Genomic DNA, 12,480 nt, shown 5'->3' with positions numbered 1-12,480 from the left:
CATCACTGGGGCCAAGCTTCCTGCCATCCAGGACCTCTATACCAGGCGGTGTCAGAGGAAGTCCCTACAAAATGCCAGACTCCTGCCACCTTAGTCATAGACTGTTCTATCTGCTACTGTACGGCAAGTGATACCGGAGCACCAAGATTAGCTTCCTAACAGCTTCTACCCCCCAAGCCATAAGACTCCTGAACAGTTAATCAAGTGGCTACCCAAACTATTTGCATTGTGTGCCCCCCCTCCACTTTACCTCTACCTACAAGTACATTTTACCTCAATTACCTCGACTAACCGGTGCCCCCTCACATTGACTCTGTACCAGTACCCCCTGTACATAGCCTCGCTACTGTCATTTTATTGCTGCTCTTTAAATTTTTCTCATACTTTAGGTGAGTAAATACTTTCTTAATTAACACTTATTTTTCTTAAAACTGCATTGTTGGTTAAGGGCTTGTATGTAAGCATTTCACTTTATTCGGCGCGTGTGACAAAAAATTATCATTGTTTAAATAGGTATTGATTTTTAATCCAAGGGTATCCTGCAATGGCGCTTGTTGAATTATGCAACATAATGTGACAACAACAGTAATTAATGAGGCAGTCTAGACCGCACAGGTGAGTGCAGGTAGGGTAGACAGAGCAAGTGTTTGGGGGTTGCAGCCATGTTCAACCCCTTTGTGTTAATTCATTCGTATATGCAAATACACCCAGTATATTATGCAAATTAGGCACATATAATTTTCTATATTTTAACACAAAATATTTTGTTAAAATGCCTGACACAATGAGAACATGTATGTATGAGTGCATTCAAAAAAGAAAAGTGAATATGTTTTGCTTTTTTGCTTTGCAAAGGTATTAAAAACATATATCAATGCAATATCATAATAGAAACAATCCAACACTTATATATCATAGATTTAAACATGTATATGCATATACGTATAATCATACAACATGATCCTGTCACTGGAAGCAGTACTGTATACATTGTGGTCTACTATGTCTGGCTTTATTTTGTGTTTGTGAGAGTGGCAGTGGGCAGTAATCAGGCCTAATACCCGAAGGGTAAATGTTTGGCTAAGGTTTCTGTGATGATCATAACCAGCTGTGAGTTGGGCAGTAATCAGGCCTAATACCTGAAGGGTAAATGTTTGGCTAAGGTTTCTGTGATGATCATAACCAGCTGTGAGTTGGGCAGTAATCAGGCCTAATACCTGAAGGGTAAATGTTTGGCTAAGGTTTCTGTGATGATCATAACCAGCTGTGAGTTGGGCAGTAATCAGGCCTAATACCTGAAGGGTAAATGTTTGGCTAAGGTTTCTATGATGATCATAACCAGCTGTGAGTTGGGCAGTAATCAGGCCTAATACCTGAAGGGTAAATGTTTGGCTAAGGTTTCTGTGATGATCATAACCAGCTGTGAGTTGGGCAGTAATCAGGCCTAATACCTGAAGGGTAAATGTTTGGCTAAGGTTTCTGTGATGATCATAACCAGCTGTGAGTTGGGCAGTAATCAGGCCTAATACCTGAAGGGTAAATGTTTGGCTAAGGTTTCTGTGATGATCATAACCAGCTGTGAGTTGAGTTTACAGAGCAGCCCCTCATTAGAGGATCACAGTGGAAGGAACTGGATTGTCACTTTGATTAGAGGTCTGGTGTCAATCTAACTAAATGGAAATATCTTAATGCAAGAGGTACAGTTTAACCTGGGAACAATTCATCCCCAAATCCCTTGAACTGCTCTCTCGTAACCCAACTTCTATCTCAATATATTATAATGAATATACAAGGCTTGTAATTCTGGAATGGATTCAGTAATGATATTTTGTTTTAGTGCATTGGGAAAAAATCTTTGTAACACAGAGCCTTTTAGCATTTCCACCACAACAACGTTTTCCAAACCATTCTTGCCTGCTCGCCCAAGACCTTGAGGGAATGTTTCTGTGGTGTTCTGATTGTCAGCACATTTTCTAATGGGTTTCTCTGAGTCTTTGTCCACACCTAGGGATTTACAGGGCTGACGATTAAATCCACTTTACTGTTGCCAAGGGCACAATGAGCTAAGTTGCAGGTGGGATTTGTTTGTGATTTGTTTGTGGTTGGATGAGGTGTCAATATTGTCATAGTAACAAATAATAAACATACTAACAAGTGTATATGATTCACAGACATCCTGGTTAATAGTCTATGAACAGTTTCTCAGTTGAGAGTAAAATAAGTCATTAATTCTCTGTGGAGCAAAAATAAACCATTGCATGTACTGTACACCTTCCTGTGCAGGGGAGAAAATATGTTGGAAGTTATAACCAACTATGTTTCTTTTTGGGTCCCATAAAGCTTGTTTACCTGACATGAACCTAAACTTGGGCTCTAGATATATCCCAGAACCCAGTTATATATTTGATCGCTTAGGACACTAAACGTTTTAAACCATTGATTCTTTAATAGTTTTCTCTATCATTCATACTTGGGCTTACTGTTCTGTTCTTTATTCGAGCAACAATGTCAGTAAAGAAACAGAAGTCACTGAATCCCAATAAATCCCCAATTATCTCATCTCAGTCTTTGGCCCCCTTGTACCAGTTCTTCCCTAGTTACCCATTCGAGTCACCCAGTCCCCGGTCCCCAAACCCATGGCCGTGCTATAATAAGAGATGGGACGTCTGAATGTGGAAATGAACCGTTGGACATAGGAGTAGTGTGCTCATGTCCCCGACACTGCCTGTCCTTGTCTGTAGGCCCATTAACTCCACAACATTTAGAAAGAGCTCTTGCCCCCCTCACTAGGCCCACTATGGGGGTTTCCTGGCCTTCCCCATGATGTCATCCTGATAGCTTAGGGCGTCTGGGTTGGGCCTTTTTATACTGTCAAATGGTTGGGGCCTCACTGTAGGGGGTACAGTGATGAACTGCACATGATCTTTACTGGGCCAGAACTGTAATACATCTGATCCATCTCTCCATCTGTACTGATGAGGTGTTCCATTTCACCTAGAGCCAACCTTAACTGCTTCAGTTGGGAGAGACCTGTACTGTCGTTCACATCAGTTTACTATTACACCCAAAGAGACTGAAGTCTCTCTGGGTTAGGAGAATGTATCAACAGCACACAGCCCATGGGATCCTAGAAGGCCAGGTGGTGATGAGAGAGAGTTAAAGCATGGTTCATGTGGAGCAGGCTGAGCACATGTGAGATGAGGGGCACATGCTCTGGATGGGGGAGGAGAGGGCGGAGGGGGGGGGGGGGGGGGGGGGGGGGGGGAGGTGTTGAGGGAAGGTTGTGTGGGAATGTGAGGGGTTGTTCAAGCATTGTGGTATCTGTTCTCATCATCCAGGACTGATCCAGGACTTACCGCTCCACTGAGAGATGATGGGAGAAGATTTTATCAGCAGGTGGGCATTTCAACACACCATGGTCTGTGTACATTCCCAGTAAAGAGAGCTATACAATGCCTTGTGTGTGGTAATTGCAGTTCAGGATGTCATCCAGATAGATTTAGGTGAAACACTTTATTTCCAGGCAATGTATTTATTATTTTTATGATATCCAGTTGGTAGTTACAGTCTTGTCCCATCGCTGCAACTCCTGTACAGATTCGGGAGAGGCGAAGGTCGAGAGCCATGCGTCCTCCGAAACACAACCCTGCCAAGCCGCACTGCTTCTTGACACACTGCTCGCTTAAGCCGGAATCCAGCCTCACCAATGTGTCGGAGGAAACACTGTACAACTGGTGACCGTATCAGTGTGCATACGCCCGACCCGCCACAGGAGTCGCTAGAGCACGATGGGACAAGGACATCCCGGCCGGCCAAACCCTCCTCTGACCCGGGCGACGCTGGTCCAATTGTGTGCCGCCTCATGGGTCTTCCAGTCGCAGCCGGTTGTGACACAGCTCGGGATCGAATCCGGGTCTGTAGTGACGTCTCAAGCACTGCGATGCAGCTTCCAGGAATTGTGTACAGATCCTTGCGACATGGGGCCGTGCAATATCATTCTGAAACATGAGGTGATGGTGGCGGATGAATGGCACGACAATGGGCTGCAGGATCTCATCACAGTATCTCTGTGCATTTCAATTGTCATCGATAAAATGCAATTGTGTTTGTTTTCTGTAGCTTATCGTTGTCCGTAGCTTATGCCTGCCCATACCATAACTCCACTGCCACTATGGTGCACTCTGTTCAAAACATTGACATCAGTAAACCGCTCGCCCACACAACGTTGTGAGGCCGTTTGGACGTACTGCCAAATTCTCTAAAACGATGTTGGAGGTGGCTTATGGTAAATTCTCTGGAAACAGCTCTCTTGGACATGCCTGCTGTCAGCATGCCAATTGCATGCTCCCTAAAAACTTGAGACATCTGTGGCATTGTGTTGTGTGACAAAACTGCACATTTTAGAGTGGCCTTTTATTTTCCCCAGCACAAGGTGCATCTGTCTAATGATCATTCTGTTTAATCAGCTTCTTAATATGCCACACCTGTCAGGTGGATGGATTACCTTGGCAAGCAGAAATGCTCACTAACAGGGATGTAAACAAATTTGTGAACAAAACATTTGCGATAAATCCTTTTTTTGGCGTATGAAACATTTCTGGGAGATTTTTTTCAGCTCTTGAAACAGAGGACCAACACTTTACATGTTGCGTTTATGTTTTTGTTCAGTGTATATTACAATATTACTAAATAAATGTGACAATTTCTACGCTAGATTAAATACAATAACACACACACACACACACACAGACAGACAGACACACACAGACACACACCCACACATTCAGACAGGACAGACATTTCCAGGCAATGTATTGAAATGATTTCCGGATGCACTTAAGACATGTATAAATACTGTAGTGTGTGGCCTGAGAAAATGACCTTTAATTCTGTTGAAAATCCCATGTCCAAAACCAGATTTTTTTTTAGCCTTGTTTACTTCACATATTAAGGTCACTTATAATGGGATGGGAGACAAGAGGCCATGTTGTTTGACTGGAGTCCGGAGGCTAGTGGTGATGACCCCAGTGGAATTTGTTTTGGACGGTGAGAAGATCTTAGTTCAACCTCAACAGAATCCAATACAAACAAATAAACGCTCCTCTACTAAACCATGAAATGTGTCAACAAAACAAATGTGACAGTTTCTACACAGATTTTAATGCACTAAAACATAAACACACCGTTTGTACAGAAGTTATTTGGTTGTACAAACCCCCAGTTTTATCAGCTGTCCGGGTGGCTGCTCTCAGATGATCCCGCAGGTGAAGAAGCCGGATTTGGAGAACCTGGTTTGGGGTGGTTACACGTGGTCTGCTGTTGTGAGGCCGGTTAGACGCACTGCCAAAATCTCTAAAACGCCACTGGAGGCGGCTTATGGTAGAGAAATTGACATTAAATTATCTGGCAACAGTTTTGGTGGAAGTTCCTTCAGTCAGCATGCCAATTGCTCCCTCAACTTGAGACATCTGTGGCATTGTGTTGTGTGACAAAACTACACATTTTAGAGTGCCTTTTTATTGTCTCCTGCACAAGGTGCACCTACAGTATGTAAAGATCATGCTGTTTAATCAGCTTCTTGATATGCCACACCTTTCAGGTGGATGGATTATCTTGGCAAATGAGAAATGCTCACTAACAGGGATGTAAAAATATGTGCACAGAATTTGAGAGAATTAAGCTTTTTTGTGACATTTTCGAGGATCTTTTATTTCAGCTCATGAAGGGACCAATACTTTACATGTTGCGTTTATATTTTGGTTCAGTATAGTTATCTGTGTCCACTTCTGAACATACAGTATTTCAGCTACATACAGCTAGTGTAACACTGAGGCCTCACAGACAAACAAACACCACAACTTGTATCATTACACTGTTGGTGCTTGTGCTTCTGCCACACTGATACTGACAATAATGTTGTTGATGAGTCAAAGTGACAATAAAAGGGATTGAACTGTTCTTGATGCAAAACTATATAGATGAATAATAGAGGAAATTCAAATATCCATCTGTTGGTCACAGATACCTTTTTAAAAAGGTCCCACTCGTCTTCAATGGCTGTGCGAAATTACTGGATATTGGCGGGAACGAGAACATGCTGTCGTACACGTCGATCCAGAGCATCCCAAACATGCTCAATGGGTGACATGTCTGATGAGTATGCAGGCCATGGGAGAACTGGGACATTTTCAGCTTCCAGGCATTGTGTACAGATCCTTGTGACATGGGGCCTCAACAGAATCCAATATAAACAAATAAATGCTCCTCTACTGAACCACAAAATGTGTCAAGAAAAAAAAGTGTGACAGTTTCTGCACAGAACTGAATGCACTAAAACAAACACACACACACATTCAGTACACAGACATGCACACACATACCATACATGGAATCCAACATAAATGCCCCTATATTACTACATCACTAAATGAATAAATGTGACAGTTTTTACTCTAGATTAAATACAAACAATCTTTGGGGATTTCCAATCTTTGGGGATCTCAGACGATACAAAAGAGAGGTTGAACAGGCTAGTAATAGGGGTTTCTGTCACACCCTGACCATAGTTTGCTTTGTATGTTTCTATGTTTTGGTTGGTCAGGGTGTGATCTGAGTGGGCATTCTATGTTGGATGTCTTGTTTGTCTATTTCTATGTCTGGCCTGATATGGTTCTCAATCAGAGGCAGGTGTTAGTCATTGTCTCTGATTGGGAACCATATTTAGGTAGCCTGGGTTTCACTGTGTGTGTGTGGGTGATTGTTCCTGTCTCTGTGTTTGCACCAGATAGGGCTGTTTTGAGTCTTCACATTTCTTGTTTTGTTAGTTATTTCATGTATAGTTGTCTTTATGAAAAACATGAATAACCACCACGCTGCATTTTGGTCCGCCTCTCCTTCAGATGAAGAAAAGCGTTTTTGTTGCAACAATTGCGGCGGATCATTTTAGAAAGAGAGGGTCCAGATTGTCTAACCCAGCTGTTTTGTAAAGGTCCAGATAGTGCAGCTCTTTCAGAACATCAGCTATCTGGATTTGGGTGAAGGAGAAACGGGGGAGGCTTGGGCAAGTTGCTGTGAGGGGTGCAGAGCTGTTGACCGGGGTAGGGGTAGCCAGGTGGAAAGCATGGCCAGCCATAGAAAAATTTGTATTAAAATTCTCGATTATCGTAGATTTATCGGTGGTGACTGTGTTTCCTAGCAGCTAGGAGGAGGTGATCTTATTTCTCCATGGAATTTACAGTGTCCCAGAACTTTTTGGAGTTTGAGCTACAGGATGCAAATTTCTGTTTGAAAAAGCTAGCCTTTGCTTTCCTAACTGCCTGTGTATATTTGTTCCTAGCTTCCCTGAAAAGTTGCATATCGCGGGGGCTATTCGATGCTAATGCAGTACGCCACACAATGTTTTTGTGCTGGTCAAGGGCAGTCAAGTCCTTTTTTAACGGGGCATGCTTATTTAAGATGGTGAGGAAAGCACTTAAAAAAACAGTTATCCTCTACTGACGGAATGAGGTCAGTATCCTTCCAGGATACCCGGGACAGGTCAATTAGAAAGGCTTGCTCGCTAACGCGTTTTAGGGAGTGTTTGAAAGTGATGAGGGGTGGTCGTTTGAACGCGGACCCATTACGGATGCAAGCAATGAGGCAGTGATCGCTGAGATCCTGGTTGAAGACAGCAGAGGTGTATTTGGAGGGCAAGTTGGTCAGGATGATATCTATGAGGGTGCCTGTGTTTACAGATTTAGGGTTGTACCTGGTAGGTTCCATGATAATTTGTGTGAGATTGAGGTAATTTAGTTCAGATTGTAGGATGGCCGGGGTGTTAAGCATATCCCAGTTTAGGTCGCCTAACAGTACAAACTGAAGATAAATGGTGGGCGATTAATTCACATATGGTGTCTAGGGCACAGCTGGGGGCTGAGGGGGGGTCTATAGCAAGCGGCAACAGTGAGAGACTTATTTCTGGAAGGGTAGATTTTTCAAAGTAGAAGCTCGAACTGTTTGGGCACAGACCTGGATAGTATGACAGAACTCTGCAGGCTGTCCCTGCAGTAGATTGCAACTCCACTCCCTTTGGAAGTACTATCTTGGCAGGAAATGTTGTAGTTGGGGATAAAAATGTCAGAATTTTTGGTGGCCTTCCTTAGCCAGGATTCAGACATGGCTAGGACATCAGGGTCCGGAGGTGCTAAAGCAGTGTGTGTGTGTGAGGGGGGGGGGGGGGGGGGACTTAGGGAGGAGGCTTCTGATGTTACATGCATGAAACCATTTATTTTATGGTTACAGAAGTCAACAAATGATAGCGCCTGGGGAATAGGAGTGGAACTGGGGGCTACACGGCCTGAGTTAACCTCTACATCACCAGAGGAACAGGAGTAGGATTAGAGGAATTGCTAATGTCTATAAGAACTGGTTGTCTAGTGCGTTGGGGACAGAGAATAGAAGGAGCAGATTTCTGAGCATGGTAGAATAGATTCAAGGCATAATGTACAGACAAGGGTATGGTAGAATGTGAGTACGGTGGAGACGGTGGAGGTAAACCTATGCGTTGGGTGACGATGAGAGAGGTTTAGTCTCTGGAGCATTAGTAAACCTAGGTGAGGTCTCCGCATGTGTGTGGGTTGGGAAGAAAGAGCTATCTAAGGCATTTTGAGCGGGACTGAGGGCTCTACAGTGAAATGAAACAACGTAAACTAGCCAAGACAGCAGTAGACAAGGCATATTGACATTAGAGAGAGGCATTAAGCAATCCCAGGTATTGATCAGGAGAGCGAAGACAACAACGGGTAAATGGCGATGAATGGGCAGAGCGGGTCAGTTAGGTCCATACAGGATCTGAGCTCGAGGCTGGGACCGGCAGGTAAACAAAATGAGGTACCATGTTATTGAAACAGTCCAGGGGGCATCAGCTGTGTAGCTTAGTGATCATAGGGTCAAAATAGTCACTACTACGCTAGGTGAGCAGTGGACACAGCGTTCAGAAAAGCTCATCAATCTACACACAATAGCCCATAATGACAAAGCAAAAATTTTTGCAAAATAAAATATATAATAATAAACTAAAATATCACATTTACATAAGTATTCAGACCCTTTACTCAGCACTTTGTTGAAGCATATTTGGCAGCAATTACAGCCTTGAGTCTTCTTGGGTTTGATGCAACAAACTTGGCACACCTGTATTTGGGGAGTTTCTCCCATTCTTCTCTGCAGATCTTCTCAAGTTCTGTCAGGTTGGATGGGGAGCGTCGCTGGACAGCTATTTTCAGGTCTCTCCAGAGATATCTGTTCAAGTCCGGGCTCTGGCTGTGCAACTCAAGGACATTCAGAGAGTTGTCCCAAAGCCACTCCTGTGTTGTCTTGGCTTTGTGCTTAGGGTCATTGTCCTGTTGAAGGTGAACCTTCGCCCCAGTCTGAGGTCCTGAGCACTCTGGAGCAGGTTTTCATCAAGGATCTCTCTTTACTTTTCTCCGTTCATCTTTCCCTTGATCCTGACTAGTGTCCCAGTCCCTGCCCATGAAAAACATCCCCACAGCATGATGCTGCCACCACCATGCATCCCCGTAGGGATGGTTTTGGCCGGGTGATCAGTGGTGCCTGGTTTCCTCCAGATGTAACACTTAGCATTCAGGCTAAAGAGTTCAATCTTGGTTTCATCAGACCAAAGAATTTTGTTTCTCATGGTCTGAGAGTCCTTTAGGTGCCTTTTGGCAAACTCCAAGCGATTTGTCATGTGCCTTTTACTGAGGAGTGACTTCCGTCTGGCCACTGTACCATAAAGGGCTGATTGGTGGAGTTCTGCAGAGATGGTTGTCCTTCTGGAATGTTCTCCCACCTCCACAGAGGAACTACTGCATCTTCATGTAATACATGTATCACTAGCCACTTTAAACTATGCCACTTTGTTTACATACTCATCTCATATGTATATACTGTACTCGATACCATCTACTGCATCTTGCCTATGCCGCTCTGTACCATCACTCATTCATATATCTTTATGTACATATTCTTTATCCCTTTACACTTGTGTGTATAAGGTAGTAGTTTTGGAATTGTTAGCTAGATTACTCGTTGGTTATTACTGCATTGTCGGAACTAGAAGCACAAGCATTTCGCTACACTCGCATTAACATCTGCTAACCATGTGTATGTGACAAATAAAAAAATTGATTTGATTTGATTTGACTCTGGAGCTCTGTCAGAGTGACCATCGGGTTCTTGGTCAATCTCCCGATTGTTCAGTTTGGCAGTGTGTCCCGGTCTAGGAAGAGTCTTGGTGTTTCCAAACTTCTTTAATTTAAGAATGATGGAGGCCACTGTGTTCTTGCAGGGCCTTTAATGCTGCAGAAATGTTTTGGTACCTTTCCCCAGAACTGCGCTTCGACACAATCCTGCCTCAGAGCTCCACGGACAATTCCTTTGCCCTCATGGCTTGTTCTTTTTGTTTTTTTACACTGTCAACTGTGGGGCCTTACGTTGACAGGTGTGTGCCTTTCCAAATCATGTCCAATCAGTTGAATTTACCACAGGTGGACTCCAATCAAGTTATAGAAACATCTCGAGGATGATCAATGGAAACACGAGGCACTTGAGCTCTATTTCGAGTCTAACAGCAAAGGGTCTGAATACATGTAAATAAGGTATATATTTATTTTTGAACCTGTTTTCACTTTGTCATTATGGGGTATTGTGTTTAGATTTATGATAATTTTTTTATTTCATACATTTTAGAATAAGGCTGTAATGTAACAAAATGTGGAAAAAATTTATGGGACTGAATACCTTTTGAATGCACTGTATGTGTTTGAATAACAAATCGTACAATACTGTTCCCATTGAATGAATCATTTTCCTCTCCAACCCTAAATATAGAGCCAGGGATTGTAGAATTAGGGGACTGACAGACAGGGCTAGAACAACAGTTGAGCAGTACAAGCACAGCCATAACAGGGAATACTGTAGTAGACCACCCTGGTAGTCAACTTGCCTGGCTACCCAGACTGCTTGCTCTGGCCAAATGCTACGCTATGTCCACGGGCGTTAGTTTCTTCTCCGCAATGAGTCTGGACCTGAGTACCTCTTCGACCCTTCCCAGAATGCGAACACATTCGGGGCAGTCTGATTGGTCCAGAAACCGATTGGTTGGGCCAGATGGGTAGGGCCAGACCTGTAACACACGTGGGTAAAGTGGTGGTTTTAAAATGTGTCATTGACCTTGGTACTATGATTGGTTAGGGACGATCCAATCGGCTGATTACTTTGTTTTGTACAACACCCCACATGCCCCTTGTCACCACAAACTACTACAATTATGTCAGTCTCAGACCTAACTGTGTAGTGAACGACAGAGCAGCGGAAGAATTTAGTGTGAGTTGTCAGGCTAGTAGTCAACAGCCTACAGTAAACCCCCCCATATTAGATACCTTGGCTGCCCAGCGCAAAAGCTTATATTCCTGAGCGTCTCATTTCGGACTTAGTCCTGTTCTATCTCCCTACTCCTGCAACCACACTGTCCTTTGCCATACACTTATCCTTTTGCTTATGTAAGCAAAAAAATAAACAAACATACAAAAATAAAATCAGCTTTGAGCGTGCCACAAGTCAAAACTATGCAATATATATATGCTGCACATGTATGATACAATTCCACTTTTAAAGAGAAAAAAGGGAGAGAGGTGACAGGCAATACTCATCCTCCCCTCTAACCTCCTGTCCTCTATAAAGAAACGAGTCTATCAAAATACTCCCCCAAAAATGTCACTGTTGACTGCTGTGGCTGTGTCTGTGTTGTGTTTAGTGGGAGGGCCACAGGGGTGAGAAAGAGTTGGGGGTGTTGACTGTGAAATAGACTCCCATTTACCCCTTTATGGAGGTCATCTGGTCCGTTCACAGATATTTGTCAACTCATTTGTTGGCTAATTAACCAGAGAGTTAGCGATTTTACTAGAGTACATTTCAAACATCCACACATATTCTAGCATGCGGCCACAACTGTAAACAATTATTCATTGCACTTGAATGTCTGGGGTAATCTACTCATGGTCTCCTGACAGATAGGTCAAGTAATCAAACATGGGGTAAATGTCGGCATCATGGAAAGGTTTTATGCATGATTATTTACATTACACATAAACATTGGCTCTCTCCCCCTCACCTTGACTGCCGCTCCCTAGGTCTGTACAGTATTTATTCCAATCATGATAGGTGTAGGACTGGAGAGAAAGATAGAACGAGAGAGTAACAGGGATAGAGTTAGAGAGAGAGATATGAAGAGAGAGAGAGAGACAGAGAAAGAAAGAAAAAAGAAAACAAAGAAAGAGAGGGATTTACACTGAACCTGAATCCACATGGACATAGAGAGAGCAGTGAACAGCAGCTGGTGTGCGTTAGAGTTCATGTTAGTGACTGGCCGTACTGTTGGAGGGAGATGGTGCAGGGGGCTGTCTCCTCGTTAACACAACCCTAGGATAGTGGGAAGGAGGA

The sequence above is a fragment of the Oncorhynchus mykiss genome, chromosome 6 (assembly GCF_013265735.2).
Source record: "Oncorhynchus mykiss isolate Arlee chromosome 6, USDA_OmykA_1.1, whole genome shotgun sequence".
In the NCBI taxonomy this organism is placed as follows: Eukaryota; Metazoa; Chordata; class Actinopteri; order Salmoniformes; family Salmonidae; genus Oncorhynchus; species Oncorhynchus mykiss.
Note: the sequence above shows the minus strand (reverse complement) of the source record.